Source organism: Serinus canaria, chromosome 2, assembly GCF_022539315.1.
Source record: "Serinus canaria isolate serCan28SL12 chromosome 2, serCan2020, whole genome shotgun sequence".
Lineage (NCBI taxonomy): Eukaryota > Metazoa > Chordata > Aves > Passeriformes > Fringillidae > Serinus > Serinus canaria.
The window spans coordinates 137,126,256-137,143,245 of NC_066315.1; positions in this window are offsets into that span (position 1 = coordinate 137,126,256).

Here is a 16,990-nt window from a genome sequence, read left to right on the forward strand (position 1 = left end):
CAAACCACTATATTGTAGTAGGCATTTCTTCTCCATTGTGCTAAGATTTGCATCCTGCTCCTCTCCTCGCAGTTTTCCAGTGAGCAGCCAGCTTCCCACTTTGAGAGGTGATGCAGCAGGCTGTCTTCCCTCTGCCTGTGGACTCCTCAGACCCATTTTTCTGGACAAAGTGTTCCATGTACCTCACATCCTTCAGCACTGCGACCTCTTAGCCAAGCCTATACTAACCAATGATTTTAATTCACTTTAAAACTAGAATACTCAGGTATAACATGGGTTTTGACATGTGACCCAACTTAGTTGATTGTCAGTGACTTCCTTTTGGTTAATGTGCTTATAAATGAAAGTTGAGACCATCCATAAATGCTCATTCCATGAGGTAAACACTTGTGAGTTATCTCAGTGCACAAGTGAAGGTAAACCACAAATGTCTGACTGCTGCAACACATCTTCTTGGAATGTTTAAATTATCTTTTACAATTTCAAATGTCTTCACCTACTCTAGTTGGCAAACAACTAATAAACACAAGTTATAACAGGAGACCAAATTCTAGTCTAGGCATATCTGTAGTAGAAGACTGAGGTCAGACTGTTTTCAAGTTTTGAACATGCTCAGAAAATTTTTCTCTACTAAATGGCATTAAAATAAATGTGTCTGTTGATTTTGGCATGTTTATTTATTTTTATTTAGGAAACAATCAAACAAACCAGGAGATTATTAGGAAAATGTACCAGGAAACTCCCAGCCTGTGCTTGTTGTCTGGGCTTTCAGGAACTGTGTTTTTTAATAACCCCACTACCCTTTTGAATGCAGCATGTTCAGGATGATGGGAAGTGTTACCCCTACAGATGCCTGGCTAGATTATGAAAGTCTCATGCATCAAGATAAGGGCAGGGAGGGATCACTCCCCAGTTAACCTCACAGGCAAACACACTCAACTTGGGGAAATTAATTTAATGCCAAACAAATCAGAATGGGATGATAAAAAAATAAAAACAAAATCTTAGAACATGTCCTCACACCTCCTTTATTCCCAAGCTAAACCTCCTTCCCAATTTCTCTTCTGGGAGTACAGGGAATAGGGAATGTGGTCAGCTCATCACTCATATCTGCTGCTTCTTCCTTCTCAGTGGGAAGAGTCCTCACACTCCTCCCCTGCTCCAGTGTGAGGTGCCTCCCACAGGAGACAGTCATCCACAGACTTCTCCAGCATGAGTGCTTCCCATGGACTGCAGTCCTGCATGGACTGCTCCAGCATGGGTCCCTTCCAGAGGGCTCCAGAGACTTCTCTGCTCCTCACAGGGTCCCAAGTCCTGCCAGCAAACCTGCTTTCCAGTGTGGGCTTCTCTCATGGGTCCAGAGTCCTGCCAGGGGCTGATCCATGCAGGCTTTCCAGGGCATCACAGGCTCCTTGGGCACCCATCTCCTCCAGCATGGGCTCCTGCATGGGCTGCAGGTGGATCTCTGCATCCCTGTGATCCTCCATGGGCTGCAGGTGGATCTCTGCATCCCTGTGATCCTCCATGGGCTGCAGGTGGATCTCTGCATCCCTGTGATCCTCCATGGGCTGCAGGTGGATCTCTGCATCCCTGTGATCCTCCATGGGCTGCAGGTGGATCTCTGCATCCCTGTGATCCTCCATGAGCTGCAGGTGGATCTCTGCATCCCTGTGATCCTCCATGAGCTGCAGGTGGATCTCTGCATCCCTGTGATCCTCCATGGGCTGCAGGGGCACAGCTGCCTCACCATGGGCTGCACCATGGGCTGCAGGGGAATCTCTGCTCTGGCACCTGGAGCACCTCCTGCCCCTCCTTCCTCACTGAGCTGGGTGTCTGCAGGGCTGGTTCTCTCACATATTCTCACTCCTCTCTTTCACTGCAGTTGTTCCTGTGCAATATTTTCCCCATTCTTAAACACTTTATCCCAGAGGTTATCACTGTGGCTGATGGACTCAGCCTTGGCCATTGAGTCTGTCTTGGAGCCAGCTGGCATTGGCTCGGTTGGACATGAGGAAAGCTTCTGGCAGCTTCTCAGTGAAGCCCCTTGTGCTGGTTTCAGTGGGTGTAGGGTTAATTTTCTCCACAGTGGGTGCTATGGGGCTGTGTTTTGGATTAGTGCTGAACACAAAGTTGATAATATTGAGATGTTTTTGTTATTGCTGAGCAGGGCTTGCACAGAGCCAGGGCCTTTTCTGCTTTTCATATGGTCATGGTGGTGAGGAAATTGGGGGTGCCTGGGAGGCTGGGAGGAGATACAGCCAGCATGGGTGACCCAAACTGGCCTAAGGGAAATTCCAGACCACATGACATCATGCTCAGGACATAAAGTGAGGGGAAGAAGCAGGAAGAGGGGGACATTTGGAGTGATGGTGTTTGTCTTCCCAAGTCACTGCTACATGTGATGGGGCCCTGCTCTCCTGGAAATGACAGAACACATGCCTGCCCCTGGGAAGCAGTGAATTAATCCCTTCTTTTACTTTATTTACATGTTCAGCTTTTGCTTTCCCTATTAAACTGTCTTTATCTCAACCCATGAGTGTTCTGGCTTTTGCCCTTCTGATTCTCTCCCCACTCCTGCTGGTGGGAGGTGAGTGAGCAGCTGCCTGGGGCTTGGCTGCTGGCTGGGGTTAAACCACAGCAGCCCTGAAGGCCCCCTCCTGCCCAGACCTTTTCAGTCAATCCCAGCACAAATTGCTATACAAAATGTCACTTTTCCCTCTAATTCAGGTGTGCAGCTGCAACTGAGATAAACATCTCTAAGGAGAAAAAATCTATGGGGTCTGGTTCTTGCTCACCAGCAGAGACCAGGCCATCATGCTAAACACAGGCAGCCAACCCACCCTATCTATTTCTAGCATGCAAGAACAGGAGACAGAGTCCTATGTCATGGCCAGGGGTGCTCAGCCTCTTGCCTGCTAATTTAAGCCCTTATCTCCTTGCAATATGCACTAGCATAGAGGTTATATGGGGGTCAAGACTGCCAGGTAGAAATTTGGGGGTGAGAGAGGAGAGGTAGCAGCAAGCTGGACAGAGCAGTGTGGCATTGATGGAGAGCAGGGGGCTGGAGTGTTGGTCACCACTCTGATCTCTGTCCACTTCATCCAGTCACTGCTTAGTGATCACAGTGAGCATGATTAATGCAAGCAGAGTGCCAAGCTGCTCAGCTCTGTCAAGACTAGAGCAGTTCTTAGCATCTGGGGAGCTATAAAGTCAGAATCAAGGCAATCCTGGTGCTTCAGTCCTTCAGTGCCAGGCAACACTGTTTCCAGACTTAACCTTTCAGAAACAAACCCCTAAACTTTGCCAGTGTGCCCCTGAGGGTTGCAAAGGAGCTAGGTCCTTATCTTCTTGTATTTCCCCCACTGTCCTGATCATTGCAGAGCAGTTCAGCTCTCTGTACAGAAGAAACTACTTGAATAGCATTATCAGATGGGTTCTTGTCTCAGCTCATACTCAAAGCTCACTTGTGGGTTTTTAGTTAGTTAGTTTGTTCACTTGTTTTGGCTCAGACTTTTGAATGTGATTGATAATTAACTTCTTTTCCTTACCACATTCCTCTATCCTCCCTGACATTTCCACAAGTGATTACTCATATGTAGGTATAAGCCAGATAGTTTAGAAAAAACACTTGTCATCATCTGTGTTAAGCAACATAACATCATATTATGACAACCATTAGCTCTCTGACTCAAGGTTTTTGCACTGATCAAGTATCCCTTCAAATAAGTGTACATGAGACAGTACTCAAGTGACTGAAATAGATGCTCAGTGTTGCCATTCCTTTACCAGGGTGTGATAGTAGGAAAAGATATATCCAACAGTTTGTCACATTTTACATTTAGTTTGTCTCATACCACATCTCCTTGCAGTTCTGAACATCATGTACACGACTCAGATCTGTTGATAGCTCAGTACATGGGGATTGATTTCTCTGGTATCAAGGCTGGGCTATTATTAGCTAAGTTTCTGAACGTCATTGCTAACAAGATAGAGCAAGTATTTGCTTGCTGCTTCACAACAGAGATCCCATCTTTCATCCCTTGTTCTTTCCTTTGATAATAGTCCCAGCCTTTGAGCTTCCACAGGTTATAATCTGAATCATTTCAGGCCTGAGATTTATGTTCTTTTGACTCTAAATATTTTCTTCCTTAGGAAGAGTTCAACTCCTCCAGTCCCACTGGGAGATTATCTGCATCTCATGAAGGTTTGTGAATTTATGCAGAATATCATCAACACTCTCTGAGGACAGGAGCTCTGGCATGCTTGGTTCTGAGACATTTCTTCTGGCCAGATTTCCATAGTCTTCCTCATAGAGAGGAATGCCTTCAGAAGATTCATTAGTAAATGTGCAGGTTTTGGTTGGGATAGAATTAATTTTCTTCACAGTAGCAGGTATGGGGCTGTGCTTTGGATTGGTGCTGGAAATAATGTTGATAATATAGAGATATTTTCATTTTTGCAGAGCAGTGCTCACATAGAGCCAAAGCCTTTGTTGCCTCTCATGCCACCCCATCGCTGAGGAGGCTGGGGATGCACAAGCACTTGGGAGGGGGGACAGGCAGGACAGCCAATCCCAGCTCAATATCCCAAGGGATATTCCCTAACATGTGGCATCCCACTCAGCACATAGAGCTGAGAGTGACAGTGTTTGTCTTCTGGAGTCTCTGTTACATGAGACAGTGCCCTGCCTTACTGAGGGTTGCTGGACACCTGCCTGCCCATGGAGAAGAGGGGAATGAATTCCTGTTTTGCATTGCTTGTGTGCACAGCTTTTGCTTTATCTACTTTATCTCAACACACAAGTTTTCTCACTTTTACCCTTTCAGCTCTCTCCTCTGTCCCACCAAGGAGGAGTGACTGAGTGGCTGCATGGTGCTCAGTTTCCAGGTGAAGGTAAACCATGAGAGTAAACCAGATCTTTTACCTTCCTGTCTGAAAGATAAGTATAATGGCACTGTCCCACGTAATATAACTCCCATCAGGAAGAATACAAGAGAATAATTTCTGAAAATGATCTCAATTCCTGATGTGAGCTGTTGAATGTGACTCATGCATTCAGCCAATGTTTCAATTTCAAACTTCAGTACTCCAGTTTCTCAGTATCTCAGAGCCTTTCATATCCTTGTTTTGTACCTCTGAAGAACAGAACTACTTTTATACCTCATTTCTACCAGCAAACAAAGCTCAGACAGACCAGGAGGTTCCACACTGCAAAACAAACGAGATGGTGTGATTTGTGGCTAGGACAGGTAAAAAGGGCAGTTTCTCTACAGGCTTAACATCTAGGGAACAGGCTTTCCAGAGCCATTGGACATTTCCCCAGGCATTAGGTTATGCTGTAACATTGTCACTAAGGCAGCACAGTGGCAGGAGAGCAGCTGCGGTTATGACACTTCCCTATGACTGTGTAGCCACAGCACTTTCAAAATATATGAAATGGTGCTTGCCATATTGTTTTTGCTAGATCTGACTGACTTCTGTGTCTAAGTCTCATTGTCAAGTCAGATGGAGCTCTGTGCCTGCTCCTTAAAAGTCGACAGTTGTGTGAACTTTGGGAAGCCAGGAGGATGCAGGAATGAGCAGGCGTTCCAAGTGTAAGCCTACATGGTACAACTTATCAGGCTGACTAATTAATCAGTCCAGCCACAGTCCAAGCATTCCATCCAGGTGCTGGGCATAACTGACACCCCCAAGCTCCTGCAGGCTTCATTAGCTAACACCAGCATTAAGGCTGTGCTCTGTGCTTTCCCCTGCACAACCTGACAGTGCCAGTGTCACCACACACCAAACTTTCCTAAGCACTGGCAGGACAAGGCAGGGCCCTGGAGAAACAGCTGAACTAGCTGTGCTCTCAGAAGTGGAATGGCTGAATTTGTGAGGTTGCTATGGGTACTGGTGTGCCCTACATCCCTCCACTCGACAGTGTCTAATGCTATGAAGATATTCCAAGGACTCCACAGTTGCTAAACCATTAAGACCTCAGTTGCAGCATGGCAGGGTGGTAGAAATGCTGCAACCTCCTTTGAGGTGTCTCCTTCAGAAGCCTCTCAGAGTAAGGCTGCAAGTACAGCCATTTCCAGTCCATGCACACACACACCCCACAGATGGCTCAGCAGAGGAAAGACAGGAAGGGTCTTTGCATGGTATATTCCAGTGAGGGTTTATGGCATCCAGCATGCCAAGGAAACCAGAGACAAAAACCATGTGGTCTGCACAGCTTAAGTATGAAGTCAGTGACCAATGACCTGAGGGCACAGGGTGGGGGGACAAACGGGCAGTGACCTGTAGGGGCAATGAGGGATGAATAATTGGGTGGGCAGTGTCAGCTGGCCAGTGGCGGGGGCAGTCCAGTGTAGATTGGCAGTAGTGCTGCAGAGCACCACGGGCAGAGTCCTTTCTGTCAGCCTAGGTGGGGAAAACTCTATGATATATTCTTCCAAGGCAAGGCCCTGGAGATTTCCCTGAGGGGGAGGATTCAGAATTCCACAGACCTCCAGTCAATTCCTACGTTCCTGAAAAAATTAGAACTTGATTAAGGATGTAATTCAGTAAATATACATAGGTGTCAAATCCCAGCATTTGAGATACTCTGAGGTAGACACTGGATCTCCAGAAAAAAAGCTGTGGGACTCAGACATGACAGCTTCATGTGCATAGCTTGGATACCATGGAGTCTTCCAAAGGGCATTACATTCAGAGAGCTGAATCACCCTACACATGATCATGGCTAAGAATGGAAAATGTGTGTAGCCACTCACTCCAAGTCCCCCTCTGATGCTCTTTTGGCTGTGCCAGACTTCCCCAAAGGCTTGATTATGCCACCTCCCAAGCTTCTGAGCTTTCTGGATGATTCACAATGGACCATGAGAGTGAATGAACAACAGATCACATGATGGAAACACTTCTGCATGTGCAGTCATGGCATGTCCTCACATGCACTCATGAGCTGAGGGAGTGGCCCTGCTTTTGACTCTGCTGGAGATGGTGCTTTCCCTGCAAAGACCCTGCAAGATTTATCTGGTTTTCATTGCAATGCCATATTTCTTCTCCTCTTCCTTGGCACCTCCCACATAAGAACCTGGTCAGCAGATCCAGCCAACTCGCTGCACCTGCACAAGTCCCAAGCCAGAAGGGAGACTCCAGGACTGTGGTGAGTGCATGAATGCTGTCAGGCAGAGCAGGAGTGAGTCTCTGGTGTAACAGAGAGGTCTGATCCTACCTACTGCAGAGTTGTTACCGGCTCCACCTCTACTGAGCAAATTCTTAAACACTGAGAGTCTGAGATTAAATGTGCAATTTATTAGCAGAAATGTCAATGTAAAACTAAACATTTGGATGCTTTTTCCTACTCACAGAAAAACGTTTGCTTCCAAAAATGGCTTTTAATTTCACATCAAGCATAATTCAGTCCTGAGCCCACAGATCACACTGCAAGTGCAACAATGAGAGCTTTTCCCTTCTAAGACGAGTGATTCAGATTTATAGAAACTAATTACTTAATTATCAAACTGAAGGTTAATATGGCAACACGGTAGAAAGAATGGCAGTTGCTGTGCACATCGCTTTCCTTTGCCATGTTGTTAATTTCTGTAGGCATTATGAATGAGCTCCATAAAAGAAAAATAGGCACAATAATGATACAAACATTTTCCCTTTGTGGCTGTCCATCACCATCCTCCTCTTGCTACTGATGGGCTGAGAAGAATTTATCCCCTGTATTTACATAGTGATATACTTTATCACTATCACTTTTGAAAATAGAAAGTGACTGTGATGATTCATACTGTGCATTTTGGTAGTAACACTGCCATAGAAGATGCTAGATCGTCAAGCTGTCTTCAAGAAGAAATTGTCACTTTGGCTGATTGCTTAGCCGCTAAAATAAGTATCGCTTTCAAAGTTGTCAGGCCAACACAGAATGGGAGCCTGGCATCCATAAATGGTATTTATGTTTGATAACATTCATTTCAGCTACAGCACCTCCCTGCATGGGGGGAGTGATCTCATTAACATTGACTTAGACTTTCTCCACCAAATGAATGACTGCTTATTCTTTAAGGACAAAATTCACATTACCCTGGGCAGAGACCAATTAAATGAAATTTCTGTAAGTGTCTGTATGGAGAAGGCAAAGGGGAAGCAGTTTTCATTGCTTTCTTCCCTGCCCCTGAACGTAACCTGGATTCAAACTTTAGTTTCTATGCATTACTGCACTGGTGATTGCTTCACAGGAGGAAAATTAGGGAGCTTTTTGAAAGTATTTTACAATACATATCTATACTTACTAGTCTTTTGCACTTCAAGAACTTGAAGGTACAAAAAGATACTTGAAGGAATGGCATCTTCTATACATTCTTGTGAATTAATGCTGCTGGACATATGTGACTTGGCAACCCTTGTCAGAACTAGTGGGAGTTGTGAGAGTGCAGCAAGTCACACAGTGTGGACGGGGAAGGACAAGGAAGTTCCATTTTGATAAGGCAGTTCCCCCAGAACTTAGCTCAAAGCATACTGAGAAACCAAATGGGAAGTTTTTATTTTCCTTGAACACTGAAGTAGTGTTAGACAAAAGTTTGGGAACAAAACAAAGTTTGGCCAAAAAGAGTCATTTGCTGAAACGAAATGATCTAAAAGTTTCAGAAGATCAAAGCTAGACTTAAAGTCACCTGGAAGCCAGCAAGCAGGTCTGGGAGCCCACAACTATAAAACCTATGGCTCTGAGGCAACCAACCATGCCAGCCTTTCCGAAGACTTGTGGAGCTGTAAAAACTCTCAAAAGCCCAGTTCTATCTTGTTCCCATAGAGCATTCACAAGAGCAGGACTTACAGCCTAAAAGCCCTGATACAGATTCTCAAGGACCATCATTCCTGGACAATTATTCCATGCTAGCAGAAGCCAGAAACTGGTTTTCCCAAGTACTTATAGGTTTTGGTGTGGAGCAGAACCTAGAATCATCAGGCCTCTGCAAGGACTCACCCTTTAGCTGATCTTGCAAGAGACACTGGAATACATCTGCTGAGCACTGGGACCTCAGACAGTACCCAAACACAGCCCCTGACAGGCCCCCGTGATTAAATCTGCTCCTGTTTAGGGAGTGCAGGCTCCTACACTTCCAGGAGAGGAGGCTTCATCTCCAGAACCATCAGCTGAGACTCTCAGGCTCGAAACTGCTGAGCCAAGAGCCTGCAGAGTTACCCTCCTCCTCAGCCCATTGCCACATGCAAATATCTCAGCCTGCAAAGCTCCTTCTGGTGCAGGTCAGGGACGGCAGGCACAGGCAGAATACATAACACACACACACAGAGCGAAGTCAGTGCATAATGAGTTCAATTCACACACAATCAGCAGCCTTTTGAAAACAACAGGCTAATTACACTGAAGAAACAGAGGAGATTATAGAACAGGAAAGGAACTAAGAGTAAAACCACTGTACATACAAAATGAAACCACAGTTCCAAATAATATTTAACCATCCAAACCTCTTTCTAAAATAAATCTTTCCAGCTCTCACAGAGACTAAGATCACACTGGGTGTCTTTCCAAGTTTTTTGGGGAATTTCCAGTGCCTACCCTTTATTCTTTTAGATAAGTTCAACTCAGGACTCGAGAGCATGAGGGCTAAAACCTGGGAGATGCTGGGCACTTGCATCTCTTACTGAATAGCCTTTTATCAGCCTATTTAGGTTATCCCAGTTTAACCCTATAATCCCTTCCAGCAATTCAATGACTCAGATTAACTAGACACTTGGCCAGCGCCGAGCTCCAGGCTGAAGGCTGGAAAGAAGCTAGTCCCCAGACAAATGATGCATGGAAATTGTATCTGTGGGTTGCCATGCCAACGCTGCGCACAGATTGCTCAAGATCCAGCAGGACTTGGCAGGGACCTTTTGCTTCCCAGAGACCCACTGACAGGTAATATTGCCGAGTTTCTGTCCCATTGAAATGCTCAGTACAAGCGTCTAATTCATTTTCATCTGACTTTGCATAGCAAAAAGAGAAGTGGGAGGGAGCGGCAGGGCAGTGAGGGACCTTCCTGTTCCCAGCACAATGTGGGATTCACTTGCTGTGCAGGGCAGTTTTATCTCTTCTCTGAGCATGCAGAACAGTACTGCTCTGAATAGGCTCAGGCAGTCAAAGGCATCTGAGGATATTTCATAACTGCTAGCTGCTGATGGTGTATTCCCACAGCATGCCCTGTCTGAGAGCTTGGGGTACTAACCCACAATACAGAGGGTGGGTACAAAATTTTTTTTTAAACAGAGAAATCCAGCAGTGGCTTGGATGTGGGTGCTCAGCTTCCCTTTGCACAGGTGGAACATCTGTACTTGGGACCAAGCAGCATCAGACACAGCACTCGATCCACAACTCAGACAGGAACACAGAAAGGGCAGCAGAGACGTCAGTAGCCATTGACTCAGCTCAAAAAGTCAGATTCATTCCTCCCCTAGAGAACATTTAAAGCGTCCAGTATCCATGTCCTTGGTAGAGCTGGCTGAGCAAACTGTTATGAATAAATTATGTAAATACATTAGCACCCTGCCTTCTGCTCACAAATCATTTAGGGACCTCTTTTTTCCTCTATCAGACTCACTGTTCGTGAGGAATTTATGCCAAAGAGTTTCTGTGTCAAATTTCTGCCTTTAGGCTGTTTCCAAACTGCTCCTCTTCCCTCTGCCCCTTCCCCCTTTGCTGCTTGTTATTCAGTGGGTGTAAGGTTCTCCAAAGTCACATGAGACACTGTTTCCTCCTCTCTAACTTTCCTGGCTGGGAAATAATAAATGGCTGAGTGGCAGAGACACATTCCCATGTGATGCTTAGAGATAAATTATTGTGTTAAACCCTGCTTTGTTTAGGGAGACCAGTATTTCATATGGGGCTTGGGATTCCACTACGTGGCCCGGTGCCCAACAGTTAAGGCTCCAACACTCGGTGTTGCAACACCTAGGTCCTTCTGTTGACTTAATGCCTGTGTCTTTGCCCAGAGCAAAATACACTGGATAAGATAAAAACAATCCAAATAAACAACGAAGCATTGGCATCACTCACTGGAATAAAGAGCAAAACAAGACAACTCTGGGTGTTATGGCTCCTAGCTGACATTTTTTTAGTCAAGACCAAAGGGGTTTTTTGCTGGCCAAAATGAAGGCACTTGTCACACATCACTCTAACCTTATCTAACTGCAGACTGGCACCTAATGAAGCAGCCCAATGCATTTGTCTTCATCTGACTTTAGATTTCTGCTCTTTTCTTCACATTGAACAGAATGCCTGTGCAGGTAATGGGTGAGATTAGCCATAACCCTGGGCCAGGTCAGTCCTGTTCCTGTGGGCTACCATTTGCCTGAATCACTGAAGTGTGCTGACCACCTCTTTGCAGCCTTGAAACCCAACACCAGCTGCAGTTGGTGGGACCAGGGCTGGTGGCCTGAGAGTGAGGAGAGTGAGACTGAGGAGGGACAGAGCTGGACTGACTCACTCTGTGGGGTGTTGGGAGATGCATTGCCTGTGCTCAGCACCCACTGTTAGATGGCTAACATTAGCTAGGATCCACTGGTGATCACACAGGCTTCTTCAAAGGTTGCCTGCTGTCTCTGAAGGGCAGCAAGAAAGAGCAGGAGGAGTGTCCTCCACCTCCCCAGCCCAATCATGATGCCAATCTGTGGGGCCAGAACCACAGAGATTATTAGAAATTGTCCCGCCAATGTTAAAACCAATTTCCTCACCCTGTTCTCTGGATGAGGAGGACCCAGGACTGAGGTTTAGGGCAGAGAGGCACAGGGACATCCTGCATCTACAGCCATCTTTTGCCAGCAATGGCTCATTGAATGGAAGAAAGTGGAAATTTACCAAAAGAAGTGAATGCACTTAGACTAAACATATGCTTAACTTACACATTGATTTACGCATCAACAAGTTTAATATCACACAAAACATCTTCATAGTTCATATTTGTGACAAGCACAGAGATTGCTTATGGTAAATATGTGCCTGTCTGGACCCAGAATTTTTTAAAAACCAATCCATTATCATAGAAACAAAGAAAATAGGAATAATTCATCAATCTGTCTAAGGCAAGACTAGCTCTACCTGCAGCATTCCTGGCAGGTATTTCATAAGTCTGGTCTTAATGGCCCTCATCAGAGGGATGCTACTGTTTCTGAAAGAATCTATTCCAGAAAAAGGACTTCTCAAAAAGTCAACTTAAATCTTTGTCAAATATACAACTTCTTGTATTAACCACAATGAATAGAGACACAAAGGTTTATTACCATCTCATTGAAGCAGCATTTTATTTATTTGAAGCCTGGCAGGCACAAGTCTCACCAGTCTTCTGTGCATAAATTAAGCAAACATATTTCTTGACACCTGCCCCTGCAGAGCATGTTTTCTAGACCTCTGACCAGGCTCATTTCTCTCCCCTGGACGTTCTACAATTTTTCTTGAAGTCTGGTACCCAAAACTGGAATTGGCTCCCTACTGGAGACTTTACCAATGGAAGGATTACCTCATATGTCTTTTGTACAATTCTGCTGTTTATATATCCCAGAATAATATTTGCTTCTTTCACAACAGGATGCCATTACTGACTCATGCTGAGCTTATGATCCACTACAATTCCCAGATCTTTGCTACCTCTTCTCTCATTTACCGTTAAGTATTCAGAGAAGCATTTAGCCCTGTCTAGATGCCAGTTTATATTCAAGGCTATCCTGCTTCTTTTAGAGTATTTCTTCAATTCCTCAGGCCTTTCCCTCAAGATGCTTGCAATTTGTCAGTGCATAGAGTCAAACCCAGATTTAAAATACGTGCTCTTCAGTGCAACATTCAAATCACTGTAATGATAACAGTGGACCTGGACCTGGAACAGCCCCCTACAGAACCTTACCTGCTAAAAACAATCAGCACAATACTGGACTGCTGACAGCAGATCCTTGGCTGTCATTTACCAATAAATACTGTGGCTATTTTGCAGCAGCTTTGTCAAGAGTCAGTGGTCCCCAAGCCGTGACTTTTGGGCAGCAGAGCTCCAAACCAAAGCTGACATGGAAAGCAATGCAACATGTTTTCCAGTATTATTGTTCATTGAGCCCAGCAAAGTTAGAGGCCCATGATTCAGACCACAATTCCCTGGGTGCTTATGAAAATGCCATTTGAGGCAGTGCAAAAAACCTTACTGAATTCTTGCCTATCCACATGTCTTGTTACCCAGTCATAGGAAAAACAAACAAAGGAACAGGCTGGTTTGATATGATCTGGTCGTGACAAATCACATTGATAACTACTTATCACTTTACTCTCTTGCACATCATTTGAACCCTTGTCCAATGATCTTTCTGGGAAATGAAAGTCAGATCAGCTGAGATTCTGTGTCCTCTTTTTTTTCCTTTTTTTTTAATAATAGACACTCTTTCAGCCGTTTTCTAGCCCAGCATCATCCAAATTCTCAAAGATAATTACCATGGCCTTCAGGATTGTTCAGCCAGTTCCCTAAGTAACCTAGGGTGAATTACAGGCCTGAATGATCTGAGAAAATCTAATTTATCCAAGCAGTTTCTAAACATTTCTTTTGCTATTCTTGCCTGCGTTCTTACCCTTTTGTGGCTGGTGTTAACTGTGTCAGCCATCTGATTACAGTCAGGCTTTTTAATGAAGACTGAAGCAATAAAAGGCATTAAACAATTTGGCCTTCCTGGCATGTTTTGTTATTAGCTTTCCTGTCCCATTTATTAGCTGGCCAATGCTTTCTCTGGTCCTCCTCTTACTGCCAAGGAAGTTATACAGTGTTTTCATTTTATCCTTTATATCTCTATAGCTTATTTTTTGCATTGGCCTTTCTTATTTTCGCCAAGTACTTGTGCAATTCTTTCATACTCATTTTTATTTTCCTGACCTGGATTTCACTTTTTGCATATTCCTTTTCCACTTTTAGAGTTGCTAAAGAATTACTGACTTGGCCAGACTGGTCTGTTTCTAGAAATAGTATATTTTCCTTCCATTGAGTGAATTTGGAGGACAGGTTTACTTTCTTTAACAAATACCAATTCTTCTGTTCCATTCTTTTTTCTCTTGACTCTCATTGTTCATATCTATCAATTTTCTGAGTGTGCTCAGACTTGCTTAGCACTATTTCTCTGATTCAATCACAAAGATTATGAATTCTCCCTTAAAGGAGGTTATTGTCTGAAAGAAAAATGTAGATATCTAAGACATCCTTTGATAAGGATTGGCATATGACTTGTCAGAAATCCAAGTGACATGAGAACAGTCTTCAGTCTTGAGCTAGTAATAAATGATTCATTGACAAAAGAATGGACCAAAAAATGATGGTACAGAGAACTTCAATAACAACGTAAATGAAGCAGTTAATGATGGTATTAGATCTAAATGCTGGACTAAGGTTAGATATGCCTGATGGATTTGCTAATGATAATGATTTGGCTGATGCCTATACATACAACCCTAATGAAGATCTATTGCTTTCTGGCTTTCCCAGTTTTATTTAGTGAGGTTAAGAAAGCATTACTTCAAATGAGTTTGAATAAAAGAGCAGTAGCAAGCAACCTTGACCACAAATTATTTAAAATAATTGCTTCATTCAAGCTAAAATTAGAAACAGATTTATGTCACGTCTTTCTTCATTGCAAAACACTGTAGTGTCACTGTCAATGATGACATTTTCCAGTGAGGCAGCATAAAAGCAATTGCTTTCTATTCCTCAGCTATCCAAAAGCTTGGTGCAGACTCTAGTTTTAATCTTATCAATGGGGTTTTGATTTAGCCTTTAAAGCATTCTGACACTGAGCCTGAGGTAAAAATTTAAGTGGAACTCTTTGTTTAGGAAATTTAGGGTGGTATTATCCATCTGGGACAGGCAGTTGCATGTGATGTTCACAGGCAGCACCTTACCACATTCTTTTAAATATGACCTGAGAAAGTCACTTCCAGTGGGCAAATTAAATCTTGGATTGGTCAACTCTCCCTGAAAAGAGGGAAGCAAAGGCTCTTAATTTGCTCAAAGCATCTGCAGCAAGATCTATAACATGCCCTTCCTGGAGGCTGGAGTTGCAGCTGTGTTGTATTGTGAAAACCAGTCCTCTTCTTTGGCACCATCTGGCCTGGAGAAACTGATGGTGACTGGATAAACACCACCTTGAGATCTGCAGTCTGGCTGATATATCTGTAAATGACATATGCAAAAATTTACTGGATGCCCTCTTGCACTGTTGAATGTAAATATAGGAGACAGCTGAAAGGGGTAGAGGAGGAGCTGTGAGGTGGCATATCTGAGATTGAGCACATAATCTGGTGTCCCATGGAGGAGAGGTAGACACCTGAATCTTGGTTTCCTAGGCCATACTGGTTTCCCTACTATGTACCTGTGCCTGTTCAAGAATATAAGATTAATACAGATAGCAGATCAGTCTCCTGTGTATTTATCTAGAAATAACTAGAATTGTGTGCTCAGGGACAATGTGAAACCTGTAATAAGCATTATCACTGCTTGAGGTTTTTTAAACTTTGAAAAACAATAAGTTACAGTTTTTTCACCTGCTGAAAAGGGATGCCAAGACATAACAGCTATAGCATAACAGGCAGAATTATTTGTGTCTGTTCATTCGGCTGTGAGTTTTATGTGTGTGTATTCCTGTGTGTCTGGGTGTGTGCTTGTGTGTATGTGCCCATATGTTGTAAGTTTTCAATACCTTTGTAGGCAATGACAATGAAAGCTTGTCAAGTTTGTCTATACAGAGAGGAATGGTTTCCTTATCACAAGCTAAATGACAAAATCTCTCAAAATTTATTACCGTTAACAAGAGTCCTCACAACACCCTTCTAGTGAAGAGTCAGCAACACTAGTGTCATTCTGTATTAATCTAAGGAGATTTTGACTACTGCAGTGTTTCATTTTCACTTTGTATTAAAATAAACATCTACTTGTGTTCAGCATCATTACAGGGAGAGAAGGGGGCTATTTCTGCAGACAGGAATTATGTTTCTCTCCAAGTTTGGTGGCTATGATGAGACCACAGTCCTGCAGTCTCACCCTTAAAGCTCAGGGAGCTGAAAGGCATCCACATTAGTACATAACTCAGCATATTCTGTGATTCTGCCACCTCTCTAGCCCACTGACAGAAGCTGTGCAAGCCAGCTCAGAAACAGAGCTGAGTCTGCCCAGGAAATCAAACCCATCCACACCTTATTGTGCAACTGAACAATGTGTTATTCATCATGTACAGAGATATCACATGTCAACATCCTAAACCTCCACGGTGCAACACGGGCAATGAGCGGTGCTGAGATGCTGCTCGCTTCCCACCAAGGTGAGTGGGAGCAGAGGATATTCAGCACAACCTAGGAAGACATCCAGCATCTTCAAGACTTTATCTGAAGCTTGATGTGCACTAGAAAGTCTTGCTGACAGAGTGCACTACGGGCAGACACAAGCTTGCTCTGCTGGTAGTTGGAGCCAGGAAAGCTGTGTGACCGTGTTAGTATGGAACCAGCCAGTGCTGGTAAGCCCTGCTGAGCCTGGGTGTGTTATTTCAGGCTTGGCACACTGCTGCCATCATCACCTGCTTTTTCTTCAGCTCAAAGAGATTCACCAGGGAGCTTCAGTCTGCACAGAGCAGCAGCAAGGGCAAGCTCACATCAGCAGGTTTCATTTTTCTTCCAGGCTTTGTACATGATGACATACTTCTAGCTCACGAAGTTTGAAAAAAACCAGAAGCATGCACTAACCCCTCATTCCTGCCTGGAAGAAAGGAGGAATGCCAGTCCTTACATCTTCAGGATTAGGGATTGGGTGAATCCTACTGCTACAGACACAAACCTCTTCATATGCTTGTGCTGTTCACACATAAGTGAGTTCTAGGAGGACAAGATAGGATCAAAGGCTGCATGTACCTGTGGTCACCAGCACTGAGGCACCATGAGACACTTCTGTTCCTACAACAGTTGCTCAGCAAATGCCTGTTCCCCCAGTGCTGT